The following is a 12,667-nucleotide window of genomic DNA, read 5'->3' on the forward strand; positions in this document are numbered from 1 at the left end:
GAGCAAGTGGAGAGACGTTCTTTCATGTAGCACCAAGGGAACGGGTTGCAGGAGACACTTTTTCTCTGCTTCCTCAGTCTGTTTCCTAGTGCCGGTTTGAAGTTCCTGCAGTTTTCACTGTAAAACCGAGTTGGAGCTTGTACCTCCCCATATATATGTATGGAATGGAGTTTGCAACTGAAAAGAAACTTTGTGTTCCCAACAAGCTAGGTGAAGGACGGCTTTCACACACACTTATCTCTCAGAACTGAGCAAGTGGAGAGACGTTCGTTCATCTAGCACCAAGGGAACGGGTTGCAGGACATACTTTTTCTCTGCTTTCTCAGTCTGTTTCCTAGTGCCTGTTTGAAGTTCCTGCAGTTTTCACTGTCAAACCGAGTTGGAGCTTCTACCTCCCCATATATATGTATGGAATGGAGTTTTCAACTGAAAAGAAACTTTGTGTTCCCAACAAGCTAGGTGAAGGACGGCTTTCACACGCACATATCTCTCAGAACTGAGCAAGTGGAGAGACGTTCGTTCATCTAGCACCAAGGGAACGGGTTGCAGGGGACACTTTTTCTCTGCTTTCTCAGTCTGTTTCCTAGTGCCGGTTTGAAGTTCCTGCAGTTTTCACTGTAAAACCGAGTTGGAGCTTCTACCTCCCCATATATATGTATGGAATGGAGTTTGCAACTGAAAAGAAACACTGTGTTCCCAACAAGCTAGGTGAAGGACGGCTTTCACACACACTTATCTCTCAGAACAGAGCAAGTGGAGAGACGTTCGTTCATCTAGCACCAAGGGAACGGGTTGCAGGAGACACTTTTTCTCTGCTTTCTCAGTCTGTTTCATAGTGACGGTTAGAAGTTCCTGCAGTTTTCACTGTCAAACAGAGTTGGAGCTAGTACTTCCCCATATATATGTATGGAATGGAGTTTGCAACTGAAAAGAAACTTTGTGTTCCCAACAATCTAGGTGAAGTACGGCTTTCACACACACTTATCTCTCAGAACTGAGCAAGTGGAGAGACGTTCGTTCATCTAGCACCAAGGGAACGGGTTTCAGGAGACAATTTTTCTCTGCTTCCTCAGTCTGTTTCCTAGTGCCGGTTTGAAGTTCCTGCAGTTTTCACTGTAAAACCGAGTTGGAGCTTGGACCTCCCCATATATATGTATGGAATGGAGTTTGCAACTGAAAAGAAACTTTGTGTTCCCAACAAGCTAGGTGAAGGACGGCTTTCACACACACTTATTTCTCAGAACTGAGCAAGTGGAGAGACTTTCTTTCATCTAGCACCAATGGAACGGGTTACAGGGGACACTTTTTCTATGTTTTCTCAGTCTGTTTCCTAGTGCCGGTTTGAAGTTCCTGCAGTTTTCACTGTCAAACCGAGTTGGAGCTAGTACCTCCCCATATATATGTATGGAATGGAGTTTGCAACTGAAAAGAAACTTTGTGTTCCCAACAAGCTAGGTGAAGGACGGCTTTCACACACACTTATCTCTCAGAACAGAGCAAGTGGAGAGACGTTCGTTCATCTAGCACCAAGGGAACAGGTTGCAGGAGACACTATTTCTCTGCTTTCTCAGTCTGTTTCCTAGTGCCGGTTAGAAGTTCCTGCAGTTTTCACTGTCAAACAGAGTTGGAGCTAGTACTTCCCCATATATATGTATGGAATGGAGTTTGCAACTGAAAAGAAACTTTGTGTTCCCAACAATCTAGGTGAAGTACGGCTTTCACACACACTTATCTCTCAGAACTGAGCAAGTGGAGAGACGTTCGTTCATCTAGCACCAAGGGAACGGGTTTCAGGAGACAATTTTTCTCTGCTTCCTCAGTCTGTTTCCTAGTGCCGGTTTGAAGTTCCTGCAGTTTTCACTGTAAAACCGAGTTGAAGCTTGGACCTCCCCATATATATGTATGGAATGGAGTTTGCAACTGAAAAGAAACTTTGTGTTCCCAACAAGCTAGGTGAAGGACGGCTTTCACACACACTTTTTTCTCAGAACTGAGCAAGTGGAGAGACTTTCGTTCATCTAGCACCAATGGAACGGGTTGCAGGGGACACTTTTTCTCTGTTTTCTCAGTCTGTTTCCTAGTGCCGGTTTGAAGTTCCTGCAGTTTTCACTGTAAAACCGAGTTGGAGCTAGTACCTCCCCATATATATGTATGGAATGGAGTTTGCAACTGAAAAGAAACTTTGTGTTCCCAACAAGCTAAGTGAAGGACGGCTTTCACACACACTTATCTCTCAGAACAGAGCAAGTGGAGAGACGTTCGTTCATCTAGCACCAAGGGAACGGGTTGCAGGAGACACTTTTTCTCTGCTTTCTCAGTCTGTTTCCTAGTACCGGTTTGAAGTTCCTGCAGTTTTCACTGTCAAACCGAGTTGGAGCTAGTACCTCCCCATATATATGTATGGAATGGAGTTTGCCACTGAAAAGAAACTTTGTGTTCCCAACAAGCTAGGTGAAGGACGGCTTTCACACACACTTATCTCTCAGAACTGAGCAAGTGGAGAGACGTTCGTTCATCTAGCACCAAGGGAACGGGTTGCAGGAGACACTTTTCCTATGCTTTCTCAGTCTGTTTCCTAGTGCCAGTTTGAAGTTCCTGCAGTTTTCACTGTCAAACCGAGTTGGAGCTAGTACCTCCCCATATATATGTATGGAATGGAGTTTGCAACTGAAAAGAAACTTTGTGTTCCCAACAAGCTAGGTGAAGGACGGCTTTCACACACACTTATTTCTCAGAACTGAGCAAGTGGAGAGACTTTCGTTCATCTAGCACCAATGGAACGGGTTGCAGGGGACACTTTTTCTCTGTTTTCTCAGTCTGTTTCCTAGTGCCGGTTGAAGTTCCTGCAGTTTTCACTGTAAAACCGAGTTGGAGCTAGTACCTCCCCATATATATGTATGGAATGGAGTTTGCAACTGAAAAGAAACTTTGTGTTCCCAACAAGCTAGGTGAAGGACGGCTTTCACACAAACTTATCTCTCAGAACAGAGCAAGTGGAGAGACGTTCGTTCATCTAGCACCAAGGGAACGGGTTGCAGGAGACACTTTTTCTCTGCTTTCTCAGTCTGTTTCCTAGTGCCGGTTTGAAGTTATTGCAGTTTTCACTGTCAAACCGAGTTGGAGCTAGTACCTCCCCATATATATGTATGGAATGGAGTTTGCAACTGAAAAGAAACTTTGTGTTCCCAACAAGCTAGGTGAAGGACGGCTTTCACACACACTTATCTCTCAGAACTGAGCAAGTGGAGAGACTTTCGTTCATCTAGCACCAAGGGAACGGGTTGCAGGAGACACTTTTCCTATGCTTTCTCAGTCTGTTTCCTAGTGCCAGTTTGAAGTTCCTGCAGTTTTCACTGTCAAACCGAGTTGGAGCTAGTACCTCCCCATATATATGTATGGAATGGAGTTTGCAACTGAAAAGAAACTTTGTGTTCCCAACAAGCTAGTTGAAGGACGGCTTTCACACACACTTATCTCTCAGAACTGAGCAAGTGGAGAGACGTTCGTTCATCTAGCACCAAGGGAACGGGTTGCAGGAGACACTTTTTCTCTGCTTTCTCAGTCTGTTTCCTAGTGCCGGTTTGAAGTTCCTGCAGTTTTCACTGTCAAACCGAGTTGGAGCTTCTACTTCCCCATATATATGTATGGAATGGAGTTTGCAACTGAAAAGAAACTTTGTGTTCCCAACAAGCAAGGTGAAGGACGGCTTTCACACACACTTATCTCTCAGAACTGAGCAAGTGTAGAGACGTTCGTTCATCTAGCACCAAAGGAACGGGTTGCAGGAGACACTTTTTCTCTGCTTTCTCAGTCTGTTTCCTAGTGCCGGTTTGAAGTTCCTGCAGTTTTCACTGTAAAACCGATTTGGAGCTAGTACCTCCCCATATATAAGTATGGAATGGAGTTTGAAACTGAAAAGAAACTTTGTGTTCCCAACAAGCTAGGTGAAGGACGGCTTTCACACGCACATATCTCTCAGAACTGAGCAAGTGGAGAGACGTTCGTTCATCTAGCACCAAGGGAACGGGTTGCAGGAGACACTTTTTCTCTGCTTCCTCAGTCTGTTTCATAGTGCCTGTTTGAAGTTCCTGCAGTTTTCACTGTAAAACCGAGTTGGAGCTTGTACCTCCCCATATATATGTATGGAATGGAGTTTGCAACTGAAAAGAAACTTTGTGTTCCCAACAAGCTAGGTGAAGGACGGCTTTCACACACACTTATTTCTCAGAACTGAGCAAGTGGAGAGACGTTCGTTCATCTAGCACCAAGGGAACGGGTTGCAGGGGACACTTTTTCTCTGCTTTCTCAGTCTGTTTCCTAGTGCCGGTTTGAAGTTCCTGCAGTTTTCACTGTAAAACCGAGTTGGAGCTTCTACTTCCCCATATATATGTATGGAATGGAGTTTGCAACTGAAAAGAAACTTTGTGTTCCCAACAAGCTAGGTGAAGGACGGCTTTCACACACACTTATCTCTCAGAACAGAGCAAGTGGAGAGACGTTCGTTCATCTAGCACCAAGGGAACGGGTTGCAGGAGACACTTTTTCTCTGCTTCCTCAGTCTGTTTCCTAGTGCCGGTTTGAAGTTCCTGCAGTTTTCACTGTCAAACCGAGTTGGAGCTTGTACCTCCCCATATATATGTATGGAATGGAGTTTGCAACTGAAAAGAATCTTTGTGTTCCCAACAAGCTAGGTGAAGGACCGCTTTCACACACACTTATCTCTCAGAACTGAGCAAGTGGAGAGACGTTCGTTCATCTAGCACCAAGGGAACGGGTTGCAGGAGACACTTTTTCTCTGCTTTCTCAGTCTGTTTCCTAGTGCCGGTTTGAAGTTCCTGCAGTTTTCACTGTCAAACAGAGTTGGAGCTAGTACCTCCCCATATATGTGTATGGAATGGAGTTTGCAACTGAAAAGAAACTTTGTGTTCCCAACAAGCAAGGTGAAGTGCGGCTTTCACACACACTTATCTCTCAGAACTGAGCAAGTGGAGAGACGTTCGTTCATTTAGCACCAAGGGAACGGGTTGCAGGAGACACTTTTTCTCTGCTTTCTCAGTCTGTTTCCTAGTGCCGGTTTGAAGTTCCTGCAGTTTTCACTGTAAAACCGAGTTGGAGCTTCTACCTCCCCATATATATGTATGGAATGGAGTTTGCAACTGAAAAGAAACTTTGTGTTCCCAACAAGCTAGGTGAAGGACGGCTTTCACACACACTTATCTCTCAGAACTGAGCAAGTTGAGAGACGTTCGTTCATCTAGCACCAAGGGAACGGGTTGCAGGAGACACTTTTTCTCTGCTTTCTCAGTCTGTTTCCTAGTGCCGGTTTGAAGTTCCTGCAGTTTTCACTGTAAAACCGAGTTGGAGCTAGTACCTCCCCATATATGTGTATGGAATGGAGTTTGCAACTGAAAAGAAACTTTGTGTTCCCAACAAGCAAGGTGAAGGACGGCTTTCACACACACTTATCTCTCAGAACTGAGCAAGTGGAGAGACGTTCGTTCATGTAGCACAAAGGGAACGGGTTTCAGGAGACAATTTTTCTCTGCTTTCTCAGTCTGTTTCCTAGTGCCGGTTTGAAGTTCCTGCAGTTTTCACTGCCAAACCGAGTTGGAGCTAGTACCTCCCCATATATATGTATGAAATTGGGTTGGCAACTGAAAAGAAACTTTGTGTTCCCAACAAGCTAGGTGAAGGACGGCTTTCACACACACTTACCTCTCAGAACTGAGCAAGTGGAGAGACGTTCTTTCATGTAGCAACAGGGGAACGGGTTGCAGGAGACACTTTTTCTCTGCTTCCTCAGTCTGTTTCCTAGTGCCGGTTTGAAGTTCCTGCAGTTTTCACTGTAAAACCGAGTTGGAGCTTGTACCTCCCCATATATATGTATGGATTGGAGTTGGCAACTGAAAAGAAATTTTGTGTTCCAAACAAGCTAGGTGAAGGACGGCTTTCACACACACTTATCTCTCAGAACTGAGCAAGTTGAGAGACGTTCGTTCATCTAGCACCAAGGGAACGGGTTGCATGAGACACTTTTTCTCTGCTTTCTCAGTCTGTTTCCTAGTGCCGGTTTGAAGTTCCTGCATATATCACTGTAAAACCGAGTTGGAGCTTCTAAATCCCCATATATATGTATGGAATTGAGTTGGCACCTGAAAAGAAACCTTGTGTTCCCAACAAGCTAGGTGAAGGACCGCTTTCACACACACTTATCTCTCAGAAATGAGCAATTTGAGAGACGTTCGTTCATCTAGCACCAAGGGAACGGGTTGCAGGAGACACTTTTTCTCTGCACCCTCATTCTGTTTCCTAGTGCCGGTTTGAAGTTCCTGCAGTTTTCACTGTAAAACCGAGTTGGAGCTTCTACCTCCCCATATATATGTATGGAATGGAGGTTGCAACTGAAAAGAAACTTTGTGTTCCCAACAAGCTAGTTGAAGGACGGCTTTCACACACACTTATCTCTCAGAACAGAGCAATTGGAGAGACGTTCGTTCATCTAGCACCAAAGGAACGGGTTGCAGGAGACACTTTTTCTCTGCTTTCTCAGTCTGTTTCCTAGTGCCGGTTTGAAGTTCCTGCAGTTTTCACTGTCAAACCGAGTTGGAGCTAGTACCTCCCCATATATATGTATGGAATGGAGTTGCAACTGAAAAGAAACTTTGTGTTCCCAACAAGCTAGGTGAAGGATTGCTTTCACACGCACATATCTCTCAGAACTGAGCAAGTGGAGAGACGTTCGTTCATCTAGCACCAAGGGATCGGGTTGCAAGAGACACTTTTTCTCTGCTTTCTCAGTCTGTTTCCTAGTGCCTGTTTGAAGTTCCTGCAGTTTTCATTGTCAAACCGATTTGGAGCTAGTATCTCCCCATATATATGAATGGAATGGAGTTTGCAACTGAAAAGAAACTTTGTGTTCCCAACAAGCTAGGTGAAGGACGGCTTTCACACACACTTATCTCTCAGAACTGAGCAAGTGGAGAGACGTTCGTTCATGTAGCACAAAGGGAACGGGTTGCAGGAGACACTTTTTCTCTGCTTTCTCAGTCTGTTTCCTAGTGCCGGTTTGAAGTTCCTGCAGTTTTCACTCTCAAACCGAGTTGGAGCTAGTACCTCCCAATATATATGTATGGAATTGAGTTGGCAACTGAAAAGAAACTTTGTGTTCCCAACAATCTAGGTGAAGGACGGCTTTCACACACACTTATCTCTCAGAACAGAGCAAGTGGAGAGACGTTCGTTCATCTAGCACCAAGGGAACGGGTTGCAGGAGACACTTTTTCTCTGCTTTCTCAGTCTGTTTCCTAGTGCCGGTTTGAAGTTCCTGCAGTTTTCACTGTCAACCCGAGTTGGAGCTAGTACCTCCCCATATATATGTATGGAATGGAGTTTGCAACCGAAAAGAAACTTTGTTTTCCCAACAAGCTAGGTTAAGGACGGCTTTCACACGCACATATCTCTCAGAACTGAGCAAGTGGAGAGATGTTCGTTCATCTAGCACCAAGGGAACGGGTTGCAGGAGACACTTTTTCTCTGCTTTCTCAGTCTGTTTCCTAGTGCCGGTTTGAAGTTCCTGCAGTTTTCATTGTCAAACCGATTTGGAGCTAGATTCTCCCCATATATATGTATGGAATGGAGTTTACAACTGAAAAGAAACTTTGTGTTCCCAACAAGCTTGGTGAAGAGCTGCTTTCACACACACTTATCTCTCAGAACTGAGCAAGTGGAGAGACGTTCGTTCATCCAGCACCAAGGGAACTGGTTGCAGGAGACACTTTTTCAATGCTTTCTCAGTCTGTTTCCTAGTGCCGGTTTGAAGTTCCTGCAGTTATCACTGTAAAACCGAGTTGCAGCTTGTACCTCCCCATATATATGTATGGAATGGAGTTTGCATCTGAAAAGAAACTTTGTGTTCCCAACAAGCTAGGTGAAGGACGGATTTCACACACACTTATCTCTCAGAACTGAGCAATTGGAGAGACGTTCGTTCATCTAGCACCAAGGGAACGGGTTGCAGGGGACACTTTTTCTCTGTTTTCTCAGTCTGTTTCCTAGTGCCGGTTTGAAGTTCCTGCAGTTTTCACTGTGAAAACGAGTTGGAGCTTCTACCTCCCCATATATATGTATGGAATGGGGTTTGCAACTGAAAAGAAACTTTGTGTTCCCAACAAGCAAGGTGAAGGACGGCTTTCACACACACTTATCTCTCAGAACTGAGCAAGTGGAGAGACGTTCGTTCATCTAGCACCAAGGGAACGGGTTGCAGGGGACAATTTTTCTCTGCTTTCTCAGTCTGTTTCCTAGTGCCGGTTTGAAGTTCCTGCAGTTTTCACTGTCAAACCGAGTTGGAGCTAGTACCTCCCCATATATATGTATGGAATGGAGTTTGCAACTGAAAAGAAACTTTGTGTTCCCAACAAGCTAGGTGAAGGACGGCTTTCACACACACTTATCTCTCAGAACTGAGCAAGTGGAGAGACGTTCGTTCATGTAGCACCAAGGGAACGGGTTGCAGGAGACACTTTTTCTCTGCTTCCTCAGTCTGTTTCCTAGTGCCGGTTTGAAGTTCCTGCAGTTTTCACTGTAAAACCGAGTTGGAGCTTGTACCTCCCCATATATATGTATGGAATGGAGTTTGCAACTGAAAAGAAACTTTGTGTTCCCAACAAGCTAGGTGAAGAACGGCTTTCACACACACATATCTCTCAGAACTGAGCAAGTGGAGAGACGTTCGTTCATCTAGCACCAAGGGAACGGGTTGCAGGAGACACTTTTTCTCTGCTTTCTCAGTCTGTTTCCTAGTGCCGGTTTGAAGTTCCTGCAGTTTTCACTGTAAAAATGAGTTGGAGCTTCTACCTCCCCATATATATGTATGGAATGGATTTTGCAACTGAAAAGAAACTTTGTGTTCCCAACAAGCTAGGTGAAGGACGGCTTTCACACACACTTATCTCTCAGAACAGAGCAAGTGGAGAGACTTTCGTTCATCTAGCACCAAGGGAACGCGTTGCAGGAGACACTTTTTCTCTGCTTTCTCAGTCTGTTTCCTAGTGCCGGTTTGAAGTTCCTGCAGTTTTCACTATCAAACCGAGTTGGAGCTAGTACCTCCCCATACATAAGTATGGAATGGAGTTTGAAACTGAAAAGAAACTGTGTGTTCCCAACAAGCTAGGTGAAGGACGGCTTTCACACGCACATATCTCTCAGAACTGAGCAAGTGGAGAGACGTTCGTTCATCTAGCACAAAGGGAACGGGTTGCAGGAGACACTTTTTCTCTGCTTCCTCAGTCTGTTTCATAGTGCCGGTTTGAAGTTCCTGCAGTTTTCACTGTAAAACCGAGTTGGAGCTTGTACCTCCCCATATATATGTATGGAATGGATTTTGCAACTGAAAAGAAACTTTGTGTTCCCAACAAGCTAGGTGAAGGACGGCTTTCACACACACTTATCTCTCAGAACTGAGCAAGTGGAGAGACGTTCGTTCATCTAGCACCAAGGGAATGGGTTGCAGGAGACACTTTTTCTCTGCTTTCTCAGTCTGTTTCCTAGTGCCGGTTTGAAGTTCCTGCAGTTTTCACTGTCAAACAGAGTTGGAGCTAGTACTTCCCCATATATATGTATGGAATGGAGTTTGCAACTGAAAAGAAACTTTGTGTTCCCAACAATCTAGGTGAAGTACGGCTTTCACACACACTTATCTCTCAGAACTGAGCAAGTGGAGAGACGTTCGTTCATCTAGCACCAAGGGAACGGGTTTCAGGAGACAATTTTTCTCTGCTTCCTCAGTCTGTTTCCTAGTGCCGGTTTGAAGTTCCTGCAGTTTTCACTGTAAAACCGAGTTGAAGCTTGGACCTCCCCATATATATGTATGGAATGGAGTTTGCAACTGAAAAGAAACTTTGTGTTCCCAACAAGCTAGGTGAAGGACGGCTTTCACACACACTTTTTTCTCAGAACTGAGCAAGTGGAGAGACTTTCGTTCATCTAGCACCAATGGAACGGGTTGCAGGGGACACTTTTTCTCTGTTTTCTCAGTCTGTTTCCTAGTGCCGGTTTGAAGTTCCTGCAGTTTTCACTGTAAAACCGAGTTGGAGCTAGTACCTCCCCATATATATGTATGGAATGGAGTTTGCAACTGAAAAGAAACTTTGTGTTCCCAACAAGCTAAGTGAAGGACGGCTTTCACACACACTTATCTCTCAGAACAGAGCAAGTGGAGAGACGTTCGTTCATCTAGCACCAAGGGAACGGGTTGCAGGAGACACTTTTTCTCTGCTTTCTCAGTCTGTTTCCTAGTGCCGGTTTGAAGTTCCTGCAGTTTTCACTGTCAAACCGAGTTGGAGCTAGTACCTCCCCATATATATGTATGGAATGGAGTTTGCCACTGAAAAGAAACTTTGTGTTCCCAACAAGCTAGGTGAAGGACGGCTTTCACACACACTTATCTCTCAGAACTGAGCAAGTGGAGAGACGTTCGTTCATCTAGCACCAAGGGAACGGGTTGCAGGAGACACTTTTCCTATGCTTTCTCAGTCTGTTTCCTAGTGCCAGTTTGAAGTTCCTGCAGTTTTCACTGTCAAACCGAGTTGGAGCTAGTACCTCCCCATATATATGTATGGAATGGAGTTTGCAACTGAAAAGAAACTTTGTGTTCCCAACAAGCTAGGTGAAGGACGGCTTTCACACACACTTATTTCTCAGAACTGAGCAAGTGGAGAGACTTTCGTTCATCTAGCACCAATGGAACGGGTTGCAGGGGACACTTTTTCTCTGTTTTCTCAGTCTGTTTCCTAGTGCCGGTTGAAGTTCCTGCAGTTTTCACTGTCAAACCGAGTTGGAGCTAGTACCTCCCCATATATATGTATGGAATGGAGTTTGCAACTGAAAAGAAACTTTGTGTTCCCAACAAGCTAGGTGAAGGACGGCTTTCACACAAACTTATCTCTCAGAACAGAGCAAGTGGAGAGACGTTCGTTCATCTAGCACCAAGGGAACGGGTTGCAGGAGACACTTTTTCTCTGCTTTCTCAGTCTGTTTCCTAGTGCCGGTTTGAAGTTCCTGCAGTTTTCACTGTCAAACCGAGTTGGAGCTAGTACCTCCCCATATATATGTATGGAATGGAGTTTGCAACTGAAAAGAAACTTTGTGTTCCCAACAAGCTAGGTGAAGGACGGCTTTCAAACACACTTATCTCTCAGAACTGAGCAAGTGGAGAGACGTTCGTTCATCTAGCACCAAGGGAACGGGTTGCAGGAGACACTTTTCCTATGCTTTCTCAGTCTGTTTCCTAGTGCCAGTTTGAAGTTCCTGCAGTTTTCACTGTCAAACCGAGTTGGAGCTAGTACCTCCCCATATATATGTATGGAATGGAGTTTGCAACTGAAAAGAAACTTTGTGTTCCCAACAAGCTAGTTGAAGGACGGCTTTCACACACACTTATCTCTCAGAACTGAGCAAGTGGAGAGACGTTCGTTCATCTAGCACCAAGGGAACGGGTTGCAGGAGACACTTTTTCTCTGCTTTCTCAGTCTGTTTCCTAGTGCCGGTTTGAAGTTCCTGCAGTTTTCACTGTCAAACCGAGTTGGAGCTTCTACTTCCCCATATATATGTATGGAATGGAGTTTGCAACTGAAAAGAAACTTTGTGTTCCCAACAAGCAAGGTGAAGGACGGCTTTCACACACACTTATCTCTCAGAACTGAGCAAGTGTAGAGACGTTCGTTCATCTAGCACCAAAGGAACGGGTTGCAGGAGACACTTTTTCTCTGCTTTCTCAGTCTGTTTCCTAGTGCCGGTTTGAAGTTCCTGCAGTTTTCACTGTAAAACCGATTTGGAGCTAGTACCTCCCCATATATAAGTATGGAATGGAGTTTGAAACTGAAAAGAAACTTTGTGTTCCCAACAAGCTAGGTGAAGGACGGCTTTCACACGCACATATCTCTCAGAACTGAGCAAGTGGAGAGACGTTCGTTCATCTAGCACCAAGGGAACGGGTTGCAGGAGACACTTTTTCTCTGCTTCCTCAGTCTGTTTCATAGTGCCTGTTTGAAGTTCCTGCAGTTTTCACTGTAAAACCGAGTTGGAGCTTGTACCTCCCCATATATATGTATGGAATGGAGTTTGCAACTGAAAAGAAACTTTGTGTTCCCAACAAGCTAGGTGAAGGACGGCTTTCACACACACTTATTTCTCAGAACTGAGCAAGTGGAGAGACGTTCGTTCATCTAGCACCAAGGGATCGGGTTGCAGGGGACACTTTTTCTCTGCTTTCTCAGTCTGTTTCCTAGTGCCGGTTTGAAGTTCCTGCAGTTTTCACTGTAAAACCGAGTTGGAGCTTCTACTTCCCCATATATATGTATGGAATGGAGTTTGCAACTGAAAAGAAACTTTGTGTTCCCAACAAGCTAGGTGAAGGACGGCTTTCACACACACTTATCTCTCAGAACAGAGCAAGTGGAGAGACGTTCGTTCATCTAGCACCAAGGGAACGGGTTGCAGGAGACACTTTTTCTCTGCTTCCTCAGTCTGTTTCCTAGTGCCGGTTTGAAGTTCCTGCAGTTTTCACTGTCAAACCGAGTTGGAGCTAGTACCTCCCCATATATATGTATGAAATGGAGTTTGCAACTGAAAAGAATCTTTGTGTTCCCAACAAGCTAGGTGAAGGACC

This window comes from Camelus dromedarius, unplaced genomic scaffold (assembly GCF_036321535.1).
Source record: "Camelus dromedarius isolate mCamDro1 unplaced genomic scaffold, mCamDro1.pat HAP1_SCAFFOLD_114, whole genome shotgun sequence".
Taxonomy (NCBI): domain Eukaryota; kingdom Metazoa; phylum Chordata; class Mammalia; order Artiodactyla; family Camelidae; genus Camelus; species Camelus dromedarius.